Source organism: Cucumis melo, chromosome 2 (genome assembly GCF_025177605.1).
Source record: "Cucumis melo cultivar AY chromosome 2, USDA_Cmelo_AY_1.0, whole genome shotgun sequence".
Classification (NCBI taxonomy): domain Eukaryota; kingdom Viridiplantae; phylum Streptophyta; class Magnoliopsida; order Cucurbitales; family Cucurbitaceae; genus Cucumis; species Cucumis melo.
Genome location: NC_066858.1, coordinates 18158561 through 18175996, shown reverse-complemented (window position 1 = coordinate 18175996; position 17436 = coordinate 18158561). Strand labels below are relative to the sequence as shown.

The following is a 17436-nucleotide window of genomic DNA, read 5'->3' as shown; positions in this document are numbered from 1 at the left end:
AATGACTCTAGAATTTTTCATAGAGACTTGTTCTTCAACATCAGACCAGTCAACTTCAAATTTAGAAATAGAATGACCATCTACGGTGATCATTGGTGGTTCCCATCTAGCTACAACAGTTCTCCAAGTCCCTCCATCAAGAGTTTTAAGAAATGATATCATCCAGGGCTTCTAGTATGAATAATTTTTTGCATCAAATATAGGAGGACGAGCGATTGAATGACCTTCCCTGATTATCTCCATGGATTACCAACCCTCTCTAATACCAATTGAAAAAGTTATGAGATAATTGATGAAGTCCTTTAGTTAATTCCAAAGTACATAACAAGAGGAATTGCTAAGTATACTGCAAAAGTAAATATCACAAAGAGCTTTGGTAACCCAGTTCGACGAATACCACTTACGTCTGGGGAGCTTCGTAGCTCAGATAAGAAATATTATTAAGATTCAAAGTTGTCAAATAGAAATCACATGAGGAACATTCTTCTTATGTATATGACTATCTTTAAGTATAATATATGGATGAATCTTCTTGAAGATAAACTCAGGCTACCCCTAAATTCATTGACCACAATTCAACTATTTCAATCTTCTTTCATATTTCTTATCAACTCGTATACAGTAAGATCACCAGTACATCTTCAGTAATTTGTCATCACAAAGAAGATAATTGATGTACCTTCGAAACTTTTCTCTCAAAAGAATGCTTTCAAATTGAATATTCAATAATGCTCACACCGAACCAAACATAGAGCTTCAATAAATAATCACTCTATCAAATCTTCGAGGTCTTCTTTAAAAGATATAGATAAAATATTCCTTATTTATGATGAAGGTCTTTTATCTTTTAAAACAAATATCTTTTTAACCTCTTTTTTTAAATAATCCTTAAATAATAAAAAGAATCTCATTAATTATTTTTTACAAAAATATCAATAGGGCTTAATAGAAGAATAGCAAAATAGAATGTTTACTTTAAATAAAAGACAAATTTAAATTTAAATTGATAAAATAGAAAAATCAAGAAATATGAAAAAAAAAATGTTGCAATAATGTCCTATATCTAAGTGAAAAGCTTGCCTCTCAAATACAAATATTCAAAAAACCACAAATATCCTATAATTAACTCAAACTTCCAAAAAAAAAAAATTATATCTATTCCCTAATTTTTCTCTATGAATACAATCAAATCAATTAACACCTATAAAAATCCTAATTTCCTTTCGAAAGTTGAAAATTATCCCATCAACTTTTCGTCCCCTTCGTTCCCTTCAAGCCTTCAAAGTCTTCGCGCAGTAGTTGCAAAACGATTAGAGCTTCCGACTTCTTCTCCTTCAAACCCTTCAAAGTATTCATACATTTGGCGCAAAGCAAAGGATTTTCTTCTTGCTGAATAGCTTCTTAATCAAAACGTGATTTGCGTTGCCACCAAAATAGATTTAAAAAAAAATAAAAGAATATGAATAAATGTAATTTGCGTAAATCTAATCTAAAATATAATTTCAAATTGTTATTAAAAATATATATTATATATTATTTAATAATAATTAAATTATTCAGAAAAAATAGCAAATTTAGTTAGGATTTATCAAATTTGAAGGCGATTAACAAAATAAGGCGTCAATAATCTATGTGATTATGTGAATCTTGAGATCTGGGTACACATGATTAAAAAAACAAATTAAATTGAAAAAGTTCATCAACAAACTAGATGATACTTTAGACAAATTTTGAAAACAAATTAAAATAAAATAAAATCCAAATTCGTACTCTTCCTCAATAAACTCCAACTTCACGTCTTCATCTTCCTCTGTAAACGTTCATTCCCTCTCAAGTGTAACTTTCTACTTTGGTTTCGGTAATCATGGTCATGCCCGTACGAATTCCTTCTCATAAAACATCTTCCTCAAATTCCTCCTCTTTCTCTGTTGAACTTTTGGCTATTGAACTAAAGCCCCCTCTCAAGCTATGTCCCACTCAAGCAAACCAATGAAGAAAAATTGGAGAAGAAAGCATTACTGTCAACCCGTATGGAGTAAGTTAATAAAAAAGTGCCCCCATGTCCTCCAGTTCTCTCGCAACTGATCAAAGGCAATTCAAAGCTCTTGAAGAGGAAAATCATATTGGATAATGAGGCGATGTGTGTGTGTGCACACATACGTGTAAGAGAGAGAATAACCAAATTAGTAGTAAGACTAGTGTCGTTATAGTATACTACTGCTGAATGCCCATCGAATTTCACAAAGAATACAATGAAACAACAAAGCCAAAGTGAACACGTGAACGACATACCAAAGTGATAAATCAGAAAAAACCAAAACCCATACCTACTAAACTGAAGAAGTCATAGAATTCATTCAGATGGTGAGTCCCAAAAACTGAGAAACTCATTTCTCCACCTTTGAGATCCAGACCTCTCAAAATCCATTATGCATCTCTTCAATGGGGTTAGCTACATTCTAAACAAAAATTGTACGGTGGACACAACTGCATCTTTAGCTTCTGAGATTGGACGACTGTTCTGGATATGGATCAAGAAACTGAATAAAGAATTGGAGTGATGAGATATCTTAAGAATGCAATAGAAAACTATGGTGTGTACGAGGATGGGAATTATACGTTTAGATTATTGAAGGGAGCTCCAAATTTTTCGTCGTAATAAACCTAATTTGAGAATCTAATCTAAAATATAATTGGGAAATTGCCAAAAATAGATTAAAAAAATAGGTTTAAATGACTTTTGGCAAAAGTTTTCAAAAGAAAGACTTTTAGGACAATTTGGGTGTGAATGGACAAAAATACCCTTCTTTTCCTTTCCCTCTTCCACGTTTGCTTTCCCTTCTCTCCACGATCGATTCCTTCTCTTTCGCGTATAGTTTCCTTTCCCTTCTCTTTTCTTTCGCGTAGAACACCTGAACCTACTCCGCCCATCGTCACTTGCCCTTCGTCGGTCATTGTCCAGTGCATTTCGTCGCTCCTCTTCGAACCATTCAATCAACTTCAAGCGTTTTCTCTTATTTAGGTGAGTTTCATGTCTAACCGATTTTCAATTTATCTGCTGTAAGTAAATGTTTGGTTGGGGTATTTGTTGCTATTTTCATTTGTAATTGTCTAGTTTTTGGAATTGGACTTATTTGCTGTAAATTAGTTTAGACAAAGTTTAGTTTTAAGTTCTTAGAAAGTTCAATGGGTAGTGAAAAATGAATTGAACTAGAGGATGAGGATTTAGTTGGATCAAATAGAGAAGGAGTAAGCAATAGGAATAGAAGGAATGGAGGTTTTTTTTATCTCGCACGTATTTTTTTTATCTCGCACGTATCTCGCACGCATCTCGTACGTTTCAAACTTTCAGTATTTATTTCAAAATCAAATTGGTACACCTCCTAATCCATTTAGAGCTATTATTTGCATGTTTAGTAACTCTCTTAGGCCCTCATGCTTTATCTCGCACGTATCTCGCACGTTTTAAACTTTCACTATTTATTTCAAAATGAAATTCGTACACCTCCTAATCCATTTAGAGCTATTCTTTGCATGTTTAGTAACTCTCTTAGGCCCGCACACATCTTGCAGTTATTTTTGTTATTTCTTTACATCTTGCACGCATCTTGTAGGTTCTTAAGTTCAAATCAATTTTTGAAGATACAAAACTACTTAAGGTAGTTTAAGGATGGCACATGTTTGGATTTTAGTGCGTCACGGTGGTGCATGGGATGAGGGACGAAGAAAATATGAAGGAGGAGTGTTAAAAGGCATTGTTGTCAGTAAAGAAATAACGCACAAAGATTTACAATATGAATTATATGACCTTGCAAAAGTTGACCCTACAAAGTTCGACATAAAGATAAGATGTATATATGAGATAAAAGGGGAAAAGGAAGCTCCTCTATTTGAGTTAAGCAATGACCGTGATTTGAAGTTTTATATTCTTAGTGAAAATCCATTGGAGGTCCCCCTATACCTATCATTTGAGCCTACAAGCAACCGAAGCATGAAAGTGTTAAACAAAGATTACAATTCAGTATCTGGGAGCAACCAAGTTCAAAATTTAAACCCTCATCCTCCAATTGGAATGGATACATTAGATGAGAATAAAGTTGATATTGGTGAAGTTCAGGTTGGCTTGTGTGGTAACATGATAGGGACCATAAACGATAAGATAATCCTTTACCTCATCCGCCAACCACCGGCGACACATAAACAAGTCTCTGAAAAAAACCTTCGATTTTTTCCCATGAAAGGTTTCACGTACCTCATCGTTTGTACACTTGTCTGTAATCCAAGCTCGAAGTCTATCTAAATGGACGTCAAGTATTTTGTGCATAGAATCATAAACAATTGGTTCAGACTGAGAGGTGGTGGTGGTTGATGTCACAGACCGTTTAGGTAGAGTTGTGAATGGGGTTGATAGGTAAACACTTGCATGCTTCCTACGGGCGGGCCGAACATGTGGTCATTGAGTGGGAAATGGTTCTATCTCTGTGACGTCTTCATCAAAATGAGTAGGAAGTTTTTTCCCACTGTCCTCAATTTCAACCTCATCGTCAACAACATCTATTGGCTCCTCTAAACCAATATCAACCTTCTTCTCCAACACATCGATTGGCTTCTCTAACTCAATATTAAACCTCAACCAAGGAGGTGTACCGACGGTGTGAACATCTTCGTCGCCCTATGGAAGCTCATAATGCATTAGTGTGGATAATGATAGAAATTAAACATCAATATTAGCAAGAACATGGAACCAAACCTTCTTTTTAAGTTCAATGTGTTCATCCTCCTTTGGCATCCTCAATCAATTAGGGGTACCGCTTGTGTCAACATCTTCGGTCTTAGCATTATCCACTTCTTCACTTTCTAATGTATGATCTACTAAGCCTTCAAACACCTTGCGATCTCCTTCGTCACCCTATGGAACCTCAAAATGAATTAGCGAGAACATGCAACTTAACGAATGAGTAATTACCAAATATGAAACAACTAACGTCAATACACATAACAGTTTCATTCCTAACCTTTCTTTGAAGTCCAATGTGCTTCAATATGGTTGACATCATGCCCTTCAATTCGTCAATATCTGATTTTATACTAGTAAGTTGTCCTTCAACAACCGCTACTCGATCTTGGAGATTTCGAATAGTCTTTTTCATCTTAGTCTTGGACTTCTGTTTCTTACTCTTTTTAAAGTCATCTTCATCATTAACAACTTCTCTTCCTCTTTTTGAACCACCATTCTTCGACTAAACAGTGGTAGATGAGCGGAGGTTTTCAAAAAGTTCACCTGAAGCAATTTTCAACTGCTCCTCTTCAGGTGTCATCTCAATGACCGCCTTAATTATCAACTACAAATAGAAAAAGGCAAATGTATTTAGGACAAAGAAATAAGCACAAAATCATGCGATCCTTAAGTTAGTTACTATTGCTTGCTACTTACTATTGGCGACTCAAACACCTGGCTTATAGTTTGGGACTTTGGTGATTGTTGGCACACCCACCTCAGTATTCGTGGTATGGCATGATCGCTTACTTTATCTACACCACATCCATTGATGATTGGTATCGACTCATATGCCCAAACCTATTCGACATTTGACAAACAAGTTTATGAAGTGCCACAAGATATATATAGATATATAAACAAGTGGTTTCACAATCGTTTGAAAACAACTAAACGATCGTTTAACATAACTAAACGATCGTTTAAAATAACTAAACGATCGTTTAATTTTAAATGTATGCATAAGTTTTGAAGTAAGAAGTAAGAAGTCACATACCTGTAATGCATGCGGAAATCCATTGATAGTATATTTTTTTGTCTGTGTTGATTTCTTCTTTCCCTTGGCATATTGCTTGTCCAAGGCTCTTTTCAAGGACTTAGCGCGCGTCCAAAAACAATCCGACCCCAATCATAATTATTAAATGTATTCCAATCATCAGCAATCTTGAAAAAACCAATGTCGACTTTGGTTCGCCTATCTTTTCCCAACAAAGATATCTCTATAAAGTATACTAAAGCTAATTTCACAATATCATCGTCATCACCCTCGTATTCCAAAAATATATCCTCTAAGTCGCTAACATAAATACACTCCTTGTCTTTGAAAAACTTCTTCAACAGTCGACTATTCCCAACCAACTGAACATAGTCCTCTTTAGGACCCCATAGTCCAGTTATGATGTTAAACTCTCTCCTATCGAAAGTACAAACAACGCCCCCTAGTAAAAAACTTATAGAATCATTTCCTTCATCTTCCATCTCCTTTAACCACTAGAAGAAATCTAGTCTTTAATGTCGGGTGAAAAAAGTGAAAAATGGGCTTTAATGTCGTTTTTCAAAAGGCGGATGTTTAATGTCAGTTTTAAACCGACATTAAAGATAGAGCTTTAATGTCGGTTTAAAACCGACATTAAACACCCTGCTTTTTTTTAACTGACATTAAAGCCCATTTTTATTTTATTTTTATTTTTTAATTTTGTAAAAATTCAACTTTCACTCCCTTACTTTACTCTTTTCTCAAACCCTCCTACACACTATTTTTCATCTTTCTCAAATTTCTTTCACCCTTCTCAATCTCATCACTTTCTTCCCTCTCTTCTTCGACAGCTGCCGCCACCACCACCAGCATACATCAGATTCTTCCATCCCTGTCGTCATCGTCAGTTTCTTCCATCCCTTTTTGAATATGTAATGTGTTTGTTTGTGTTTCTTTTGCTTTGGATCTATTTGTCGTCCGCATCCCTAACCTCTTTTTAATGGGAAAACTGAAGTGCTCACAAACCAAGAGATTTGGGACCGATCTTGCACAAAAACCCGTCGGAACATCGCTACCTTGTCGTAAGATCAGCCCCGACGCCAGTCGGGACATCTGTACCCCTTTATCGATTTATTCTCAATCTTGTAATTTATTGAAGTCGCACGCACCGTAAGCCTCTCCATCTCTCTCTCTCTCAGTTTCCCTTTGCTCTGATCTTTGGATGATGCAGCTGCCTGAGAGGAGCTTCATCAAATCGAAAGTTTCAAAAGAGAAAAGAAGTCTCTCTGTCTCTTTCTCTCTTCTGTAGTTTTCCTTGATAATGGTGGGATTGGGTTACTTTGAACTGTATTAATCATTCAGTATTGAATACATTGATTTAGCCTATGAGTCATACTTTGTGTTTCCTTACTTGGTTCTAAATGATGCTTTTTGTAAAAAGGAAACAAGAAACTGAAGATTGAAGAGGCAGAATCCAAGCCACTCTTTTGAATTGTTCTGGAACTTGTATGTTCATTTACTTGCTGATCTTCATAGGAAAATCAAGTCATTATTATGTTTTCATTGTCAGACTCAAACTTAATTTGGATTTGGTGTAAAGGAAACAAAATACTAATCAAACCGGTATTTACTAACTCTGGATATCAACTTATTTTAAATGATTGCCTTAGGGTATAGATCCTTATGGATTCTATTACACATTCTAAATGTCTGATATTTTTGTTGCTGTTGCACATTACTGCAACTACTTGCGACACTGTCAGACTCGAACTAAAAAAAAAAGATACTAATCAAATGTGGTATGTGATTGTTCACTTTAGTTGTAACATTCTTAGTACCAATTAATAGAAGTTTTTGAGGGAGATGGAGCAGAAGCACATGAAGGAGACATGGTGGAGTTTGGATATATTTATCATGTCTTACAGTGTCAAAAGCTTGGGTTTATACAGCCCATCACAAGAACTTGCTGACGTTTGGAAGATGCTCTTTTAGTTCATATCATATTTTTTTCTAACTACCAGTTTATCAATTAATTCAAGTGAATTCTATTCTACTTTCATTTGCTTATTTGAATTTCACTATTTTTTTTTACAGAGAATATCAGCTGAAGAAGCTCTTGATCATGAGTGGTTCCGTGAAGTGCCTCTCCCAAAGTCTAAGGAGTTTATGCCTACCTTTCTTGCACAGCATGCTCATGTGCACAACAAGCAAAAATTGAAAAAACTGGTTGAACTAAGTCATTTTTTATCGTTTAAGAAAATATGTTACATTCTAGTTTTATAGAATATAAAATATAAAATATTAAAGGCTAAATGACAATTTGGAAATTTAAGGTCTAAAAAGTTTGGGTTATGGGTTATCCTTTACTAAAAATGAAAGTGTAGCTTATAATTCATTATATGCTTCATGCAACAAGAGATTGGTATATATATATATATATATATATATATACACTGAATAATAATAATGTTAAAGGAAGCTAGAAATAGGTAGGGGTAATTAAGCAGAAGAAGAGTACGGGTGTAGACACTTATCACATTTGGATTTCTGGCTTGTTGAATCTGTTCTCAAATGATTCGGTTTGCTTTGAACCTTTTTTTTTTGTTAAATAAGCTGGTTTCTATTTTTTACATTTTTGTTTTGTTTGTGATGTTTACTGAATTATGTAGGTTTCGGCTGCAAGGACTTGCAATTGTATATTTGTATATATTTTTTGCTTCAGCAACGGCAGCGTGACATTGAGTTTAAGAAATCTGATAATGAACAGAGATAGAGGTAACAATATTTTCTAACGTTAATGTATTGTAGGACATTACCAAAGGCTTCAATTATGAGTAAATTCGTATGACTATGCTAAGAAATTTATGAAATTATGCTTTGTTTGGTTATCTTATGGATATTCAGCAAATGCAACGTGACATTGAGTTTAGGAGTATGCTTTGTTTGCTGTTTTGCTTTGTAATGTGGTTATGTTGTTCAAATCAGATTCTTGTTTTTTATGGCTCTATTGTAATAATTGTTGTTTAGCCATAAGAACAACCAAGAGATATATTGTTCTCTTATCTATGTAATCAAGCAAATCACAAGCACCAAATAATATGTAGGAAATTGATGGTTCAAGTTCAAGCTTCAGTCAACTGTTTGGAATTGAAGGTATTATACAAAAAAGTTTATCTTACCATGTTTCTCAATTTGTTTTTTAGGAAGACTTGAATGAACAAGTTACAATATTATCTTGGTAAGACGGTTATGTGGTTGCACTTGGTTTAATAATTTTTTTTTTTTGTGGTGTTGTTTCAAATACTTAGTTTAACAAGGATCTACCTTCCGCATTGCGCAATAAAAGTTATGTTTGGTAACCAACCCTTTACTTTATTAATTAGTAATCAAATGTGAATATTTCTACTAGCAACTAAGTCATGACATTGTTACTTAATTGAACCTTCTTGATGTCTTTTACAGGGAGCTATCACTAAACAAATGACTGCAATAGAAGAAATAGTTGCAAGTGAGTACAATTAGCCAGACCCTCATCTTTGTGACAAGATCTTGAAGTTGGTCATTTGTGAAGCGTTCTAGTTTACTATTAGTTGCAGTTTTAGTTATTGCTCTCTCAATATATTCTTTTTCTTTCTTTCTTTCTTTTTTTTCCCCAAAGGATGATCAGTGTAATAATTAAACTTCATAATTTCTTTGTGTTTGGAGCAAGTTGTATATAAATGTACACATTATTAAGATTTTATTTTGTATATGTACAAGTAAAAGATTTCATTTTTAACTATTTGGTGTCATACAAAATGGACAATAATGCAAGGATTTAATAAAAATAAATTTGAAGAAACGACATTAAAGACATCGTTAATGTCGGTTTCAAAACGACATTAAAGACAGCTTTAATGTCGGTTAAAAAAAAATTAAAGACATCTTTAATGTCGGTGGAAAAACGACATTAAAGATGTATCATAAGCGACATTAAAGACATATTTAATGTCGGTTATCCACCGACATTAAAGATGAACCGACATTAAAGACCTTCAATAACACCTTCAAAAATGTCGGTTTATAACCGGCATTGAAGGCCTTTAATGTCGGTTATAAACCGACATTAAAGCCCAACCGACATTAAAGCCCTTTAATAACGCTCGCAAAGATGTCGGTCGCCAAGTGACATTAAAGGCCTTTAATGTCGGTTTTAAACCGACATTAAAGGCCAGATTTCTTGTAGTGTGTTTTATACCTAACGAATAATGTCTTAAGTTTATTTAGGGTGATCAGCCTCATCACATAAATTTCATTAATCATGTGAAATTGCTAATCATATTTGGTGGAAATCATGGAGGAAAATTATGAAAAAATTAAGTAAATGATTTTAAATGATGGGAAAGAAGAAATCACTTGCAGGTTGCAACTTGGAAATAAACTCAATTGAAAAGTGTGTTGTGGATAATATTCATATGAATTATACTTCAAAACCTCATGCAAACTTTGATTTTAGTTACCAAAAATTAAGCTTACAATTGTCCTTTCTTTAGGCTTATACTTAATTCCCAAATGTCTTCTATAAATCGTACTAAAGTTCATTGGAGCATCAAAAATGAGGTCATGTATGTGTGTATATGTATGTATTTCTTTTGGAAAAAGAATATCTTTAAGTTGGAGAAGCCAACAAAGGAAAGTTGCTTGCACTTGAGGCATGGAAACATATGTAAAGAGCACGTTCCTTTTCCTTTTCCTCCTCTTGAGCCAACAATGCCCCTATGGACTTTTCTTGTGCAACAATGTAAAGTATTAGTGGCTTGTCAGGTACTGGAGCTCCTAGCAATAGAGGACCAAGCAAGTATTTCTTTATGTTATCCAAGGCATTCTGAGAAGTCTCATCCCACACAAAAGTTTCTCCCTTTCTCATCAACTTTTGAAACGGTTGGCACTGACTAGCCAGGTTAGAAATTAACCTTCGAATGTAAGCCAATCATCCATAGAGACTTCTTAGGTAATGCAAACTCTTTGGCCTTGGCATCTTCTGAATGGCATCAATCTTGGATTGGTATATTTTGATCCTTTTGGTGCCTTACAATGAAACAAAGAAACTTTCTTAAAGTCACACCGAACACGCACTTGAAAGGGTTCATCCTCAGTCAATATTTTGCAAGCGGTCGAACAAAACTTTAGGTCCTATGGTCTTGTCATCTTTTGGATTTAACCACAAGGTCATCAATATAGCACTCGACATGCTTATGCAACATATCATCAAACACTTTCTATACAGCGCGTTGATAAGTACCACCATCATTTTTCAATCCGAAGGGCATCATCTTGTAATAGTTTATTCCCTTTGGAGTCCTGAAGGCTATCATTTCTTCATCTTACAGGACGATTCGTATTTGGTTATATCCAGACGACTCATCCATAAAGGACAATGCCTCGTGCCAGTAATTGCATCAACCATGATTTCTGTGATGGATAAAAGATAATCATCTTTAGGTTGATGGAAAGCATACAAACGCAGCGGATAAAAGATTGGATTTTTACCTTAATTGCAAATAAACTTAATTTAGTGATTAACATGCATTAAGCACAACCCTAATTACATTAAATTAGGGTTAAAAGAAATACTTACCTTTATAGCTTTCTGAAACTCCAAATGTTCTCCCAAACTCGAACTAGACCACCACTAAAGTTGACCCACTATTCTTCGAACTTGGAACCGGATTGTGGGACCCGTTCAAAGTAGGAAATTTAAGAAAGAGATTGAATTTAGAGGTAGATTTTGGTGTGAGATTTGGGAGAGAAAAAGGTTTATTTTTGTAATTCAAAATTACAAAAATGGCAAAAAAATCTTCTTCAAAATGAAAATTGCCCCTTAAATAGACTTATTACATGCAAAATTTGTATGTAATTGAATCACCAAAGCCCAACACCTCACAATCCACTAACAAGTAATGGATTGATTCACCATTTCATTTTCTCTTAATGGGCTTGGTGTCATCACCATGAGCTTCCACATAACCTACTAAGAGTTAATGGGATTATCCAACAAAATGTTGGATTTTTTCACTAACTTTGATCAAGGGACAAAATGGTCATTTGACCATTCTAGTCAAAGTCAAACTTTGACTTTTTTAGTAAAAAGTCAACATTTTGACTTTTTATCATTTTGTCCATCTTGATTAATTTCGACCATCCGAGTATGAATCCGCATTTATTTTTCTAAAATTCAAATCACATTTGAATATAAAGCCAGTCAAAGTTTGACTTTTCAAAGTCAAAAGTCAGCATTTTGACTTTTCACAACTTTGACCATTTCCATCAATTTCGAGCTTCCAAATATGAATCCATATTCATATTTTTAACATTTAAATCACATTTAAACATAAAGCCCTATAACCGACGGCTATATCATATATATTAGTCAGTTTCTCTCTCTCAACCTAATTCGAACAATTCGAGTTATTCCAACATATTGTTCTAACTTAATTCCGTATGAACTAACAGAGGAACCTAATGGACCTGTAGATCATAGGCTCCAATGATCTGAGATTAACTGGCTAAACCCTTTTAGATCGAGCTAATCAACATTCGTTAAGTAACGGGTCATTCAACTAAAGTCTCATAGTTACACTCCCCTCACTATAGATATATTTGTGTCCATTTGATATAACTATGATCAGTAAGTTAATCTTTCACAGGTTATTTGTAACCTCGACTGGAACAAAATACCAGTTTACCCCCGAGACTACATCTTGTTCCTTAAGTCCCACTGATCCACTATTGAACATTTGGTTTAAGGTCCAACCTATAAACCGAATCCCTCTCGAGCCAATAAGAGGGTGAGATCCCTTGTTCAAAAATTGGATTCAGTCCTTAAGGGAACAACCTATGTACTAACCTTAAAGCAGGTAGAAGTGAATTTCATCTTGAACCCTAAGTTCTTAGCCATCCATCCAATCTTACCTCGGAAATGGGAAGCTTGTTGGGCCAGCGCCATTGAGCTGCCCTCACCCATGCAGATCTAAGAATAATCCCGTGTGAACAGAAGTTCATAGTTAGCTTAGGATTAAGATTAAGTTACCTAGGTCATTATAATCGAAATAGTCAGTTTATATAGTCAACGGTGTTATAACTTAAAAGTGGCTATTTCTTGGCTCCAGTCTTATGTAAACTCTTAACATAGGATGCCCCCACTTCCATGTCTCTACATGAACGATTTAGGATCACTTCATTTGTATTAACTACAAAATAGGCCGAAACCATAGTGTTTCCAGAATAAGGCGCCCAACCTTATCCATACACTATAGACTATTTAAGCTATAAACTTGAACTTGATCCATGTTTATGTCTCTACATAAAGTTCAAGCGTACACTAGATAGTCTCGGTACCTTAGTTAATTGGATTTAAGATAATAGTATTTTATTTTCACTAATAAGTCATAATAACCATTTTATTGAATAGAATATAGTTTTAACTACAAACTACGATTTTAAGACATAAATTCCAACATATGGCATGCATTATTCAGGTCATGAAAGTCTACACAAACGCAAAGCTACTTGTTCTTTTTCCTAACAAGGACAATGCTTGCTATCCACATTGGATATTTGACCTCATGAATGAATCATGCTTCATTCAACTTGTTGACTTCAACTTCGATTTAAGGAATAAGCTTTGGTCGAAAATGTCGTTGCCCCTGCTTAATCGATCGGTACCCTTGTTTGATTACGAGATGATGGACTGCCACTTTTGGATCGATTTCTGGCATCTCCTTGTACGACCAAGCAAAGATGTCCCTATACTCGGTGAGCAAACTTGCGTACTTATCCTCCTCTTTACTAGAGAGAGATGCATTAATGAAAGTTTCCTGTGGTTCCTCTATTGTACCAAGGTTCATCTCTTTTAACTCATCTATGGTAGATTGGTCACCATCCTCTAAACTCTGTGGGACATCTTTTACTCCTTCTTCAGGAGTTTCAATCTCTGATTCCTCAACGATGGTGATGTGATGACATGAGGTTTCACCTTCTCCTTGTTATAAGCCTTCCTTTTCAAGATTAGTTAGTATAACATCATGCCTTTTCACTTTCAAGGAATATTTCTGTGAATTTCTCTCTCTCCCTTTGCCTCACAAGAAAACTCCTTATCATGGCAATTCTCAAGTCTATATGCTTAATTCAACGCCAAACTAACACACGGGATGTTGATTCCTTCTTTTTTGTATCTATGTTTGAACCAATGTTGACATGTGGGTCTTCATCCCTAAAAAGATTAAAAATTAGAGCACGGGGTGCTTATACATTTTTCTTTTTAGTCACACATTTTCTTTCAAAGGCTGATGGTCTTGTAGTCGTCAAGGCCTAACATGTGTTTTTCTCTTTTTTAGAGGTCGTAGTTAGCCTTCGAAAGGTCAAACTTCATCAAGGCTAGGCACTGACCATGACTTTCACTTTCTGCCTCTATCATGCGTAGTCTTTCGAATACTAAGGTGCGTAAAATGGGCGACCTAATTTGGTCAAGCTCTGAAGTTCTCTAACTATCACCTCTTTTTTCTTCCATATTATCAACCTCTACTATAGTTATATGATTGTTGTCAACCGCTTTTTTCTTCCTCTTTCTAGTTATATTAACCGACTCTGACGACTTGTATCTGAGTCCTTTTCTTGACACGGGTATAGCATGTCCTTCCCGTAAAAGCTTTTTTTGGGTTAAGGAGAGCTTTTGTTGTTCATGAATTTTCAAGCTTTTGAACCCAGCGTGAGTTGTGAAGTCATAACCTGCTTTCGCCATCAATTTGTAAGCCTTGGGGTTAAATCCATCTTCCGTCCACCTTTGGGCCAAGTTCACTTCCATCAGGTCTATCTTTATCTCTTCCTTTGTTATTTTAGTCAGTGGTGTAGTGAAGCTTTCTTTTAACAATTTGATGTCACCAACCTTCAAGCCTTTTGGAGACTCCATGAACAGTGACCCACGTTTCTTGCACCTCGATAAAGGGACATAGCATAAAATCGGTGGGTTTGAAGCCTTTCATCCTTCAAGTTCATACTCTTTGTGCTGCCAGTGTATGTTTCAACCTTTTCAGAGTTAAAGGTTCCTATAGTTTCATGTAGTTCCCTGCTTGCAAGTGATTTTAGTTGTGAATTATCTTCTCTTTTTATAAGAGGAATTTCTATAGGCAAAGCTTCTAAAATATTAACATTCTTCAAATAGAACTTTGCATCTTCGAAGTAAGACCCAGCCTCTGAGAATGGGTTAGTATCGGCTTCAACCTTCTTTACACCATCTCAATAAAATTTAAAGCATTGATGTAGTGTTGGAGTTACTACTCCATTTCCATGAATCCAAGGACGACTGAGTAACAATTTGCAAGTGGTCCTTGAGTCTATGACATGAAATGATGCACTAGCCTTTAGGTCGCCAATTGTGAGTTCTAAGCGTATCATGCCTATTGCTCTTTGGCTACCCTGGTTAAAACCTTAGATTACCAGCTTGCTATTTAAGAGCTCGTCTATCAAGATGCCTAATTGCCTCATAGTTGACTTCGACATTATGTTGACAACTGATCCATTCTCGATGAGAATCTGGTGTACTCTCTGTTCTCGAACATATCCAGAAACATAAAAGGGTCTATTATGAAGTTTAAATCCCAATAGCAAATCCTCATCTGAGAAGTCTATAGACATGTAATAAGGAACACTCTTGTATGTCGCAGTCAGCATATTCGAAATTCATGCTCCTGAATTTGATAATACATCAATAATGATGGTTTTGGTTTCTTGAGGAAGTGATAATAGATCATTCACGTCGAACCTCGATAGGTCTTTTACCACTCCATCCTTTTCTAGTGATCTTAAAGGGATATTTTCTTCCTTCATCGGTTAATAGCATGACATGCAATGACTTCTAAGACTTCATCCTAATGATCACAAAGGAAGTTTATTGGAAGGAAGTCCACCAAGGTTACTAAGCTTTGAGGTTGAGGGAAATTCTTGTCTTCCTCCTACACAAGCTTTGGCTTATGAGTATTCTTCTTCTTCTTCTTCTTATTCTTTTGAGTCATATTCCCTTTTTTATAATTTTGATAGAAGCTAGACTCTTTTTAGGTCGAAGTCAACTGTCTTTTCTTTTGGCGAGTCACAACAATCCAGCCTTCATCTCTTCTTCAATCGGTCTTTCCTCTCCTCGGGGATCCTCAAAGGTCTCAAACTACACCATGCTTTTCCTTTGCTAAAAAATCAATCTTGACGAAGGAGCCTCTGACATTATCGTCACTGCAACATGGTTTGTTTGATTTACCTCCTTCAAGTCCAACTCGATCTTTTTCTCACGAGCCAACCTTAGAATTAGCTCCTTTAGCACACAAAATTTTGACATAATGATACTTGCAGTAGTTGGGATGATCTACCTTTCTTACTTGCTCAGGTCGCTTACATTCTTGGTAGCTGGATCAACTGCTTCCCAGTAGTTACTCTAGCATGTCTGCAATATCTGAATCAGGAAACAAGTAAACTTTTTCCTGACTTTCTTTTAAAGTTAGATGTCTCTCGCTTCTATTATCCTTCTTTCCAAATCTCACTTCCTTCCTTTTGGAACTTGAGCAGAGTTCTGTTTACGACCATAGATCCCTTCACGGTGCTGTTCTCTATCTTTTCCACACCCTTCGTCTCTTTTCTTATCTTTTTTTACTTCAGGAACTAAGGAACAAGTAAATCTTTAGTTCCTCTGCTGACGATGCTCAACTCCACATGAGCGCGAGTTACTAACTCTTCAAATGTATGAGGCTTTATTCCCTACGGGATGTAGATGAGTCCTAGTGCATGCCTTGGGTACACATTTCTACAACTGACAGTTCGATGAGTCAATCCTTGCAGTCAAGGCTCATAGTCCTCCATCGATTGATGTAGTCCTTTTTCACTTGTAGAAGCAATTCTAGAACTCCTTTTTCAGTTGTTCCCAGCTATGGGCTAACTTAATCTTATTTTTTAGCTCAATAAATTTTAGCCCAAGAAAATAATATTTAATTGAACCAAAATAATTAACTTGATCCGATGGTCATAATGAAAACGTGTGACATCATCAGAATTGGTCAATTTATGTCTTCAAGTTTAATTTAGGACACATGTCAATTTTTTTATTAGTCCCAAATTCAATTATTTGTATTTTTATTCATTAATTTAGTAAATGACATGGAAATTTGTGATTGGTCTCAAAATATTTTATTCAACAGTGTCTTCTATTAAGGTAATATAGAAAAATTGGTTCTCGGACAACCAATTTTTTCTTTAAATCACCTCAAATTTACTAAGAATGCACCAAAATATATGATAAAGGAAAAAAAAACAATAATAGCTAGAAATCAAACGGCAAAATTTTAAAATATTCAAAGAAAAAGAAAAGAAAGGAATAGAAAAACCTTAGAGAGGGAAAGCTGGTGAGATTGAATATGGGGTTGTGTGTACTAGATCCAGGACAATGACTAATATTAATCGAAGAGGGAAAGCTGGTGAGATTGAATATGGGGTTGTGTGTACTAGATCCAGGACAATGACTAATATTAATCGAAATTGGATACCCAAAATGCATGTAATTCAAATCATAATAAAAATTTAATTAATTAAACAGGTAAAAAGGTTTATAGTTTGATTGATTATGGGATTTCTAATGCTAAGCAATATAAATGCTCAAGATAAAGCA

General features: G+C 35.1%; 1 long non-coding RNA gene across 2 annotated transcripts; it reads left to right on the top strand.

Annotated features, from left to right (window-relative positions):
• The first annotated feature begins 8428 nt into the window (after nt 1-8428).
• LOC127148316 (uncharacterized) lies at nt 8429-9495 on the top strand. Of its 2 annotated transcripts, XR_007819167.1 has the most exons (3): nt 8429-8528; nt 8858-9108; nt 9216-9495. It is a non-coding gene; the product is annotated as an uncharacterized LOC127148316 (long non-coding RNA). The 2 variants fall into 2 exon arrangements; XR_007819166.1 differs by lacking the exon at nt 8429-8528 and having other exon boundaries at nt 8535-9108.
• The last annotated feature ends 7941 nt before the right edge of the window (nt 9496-17436 follow it).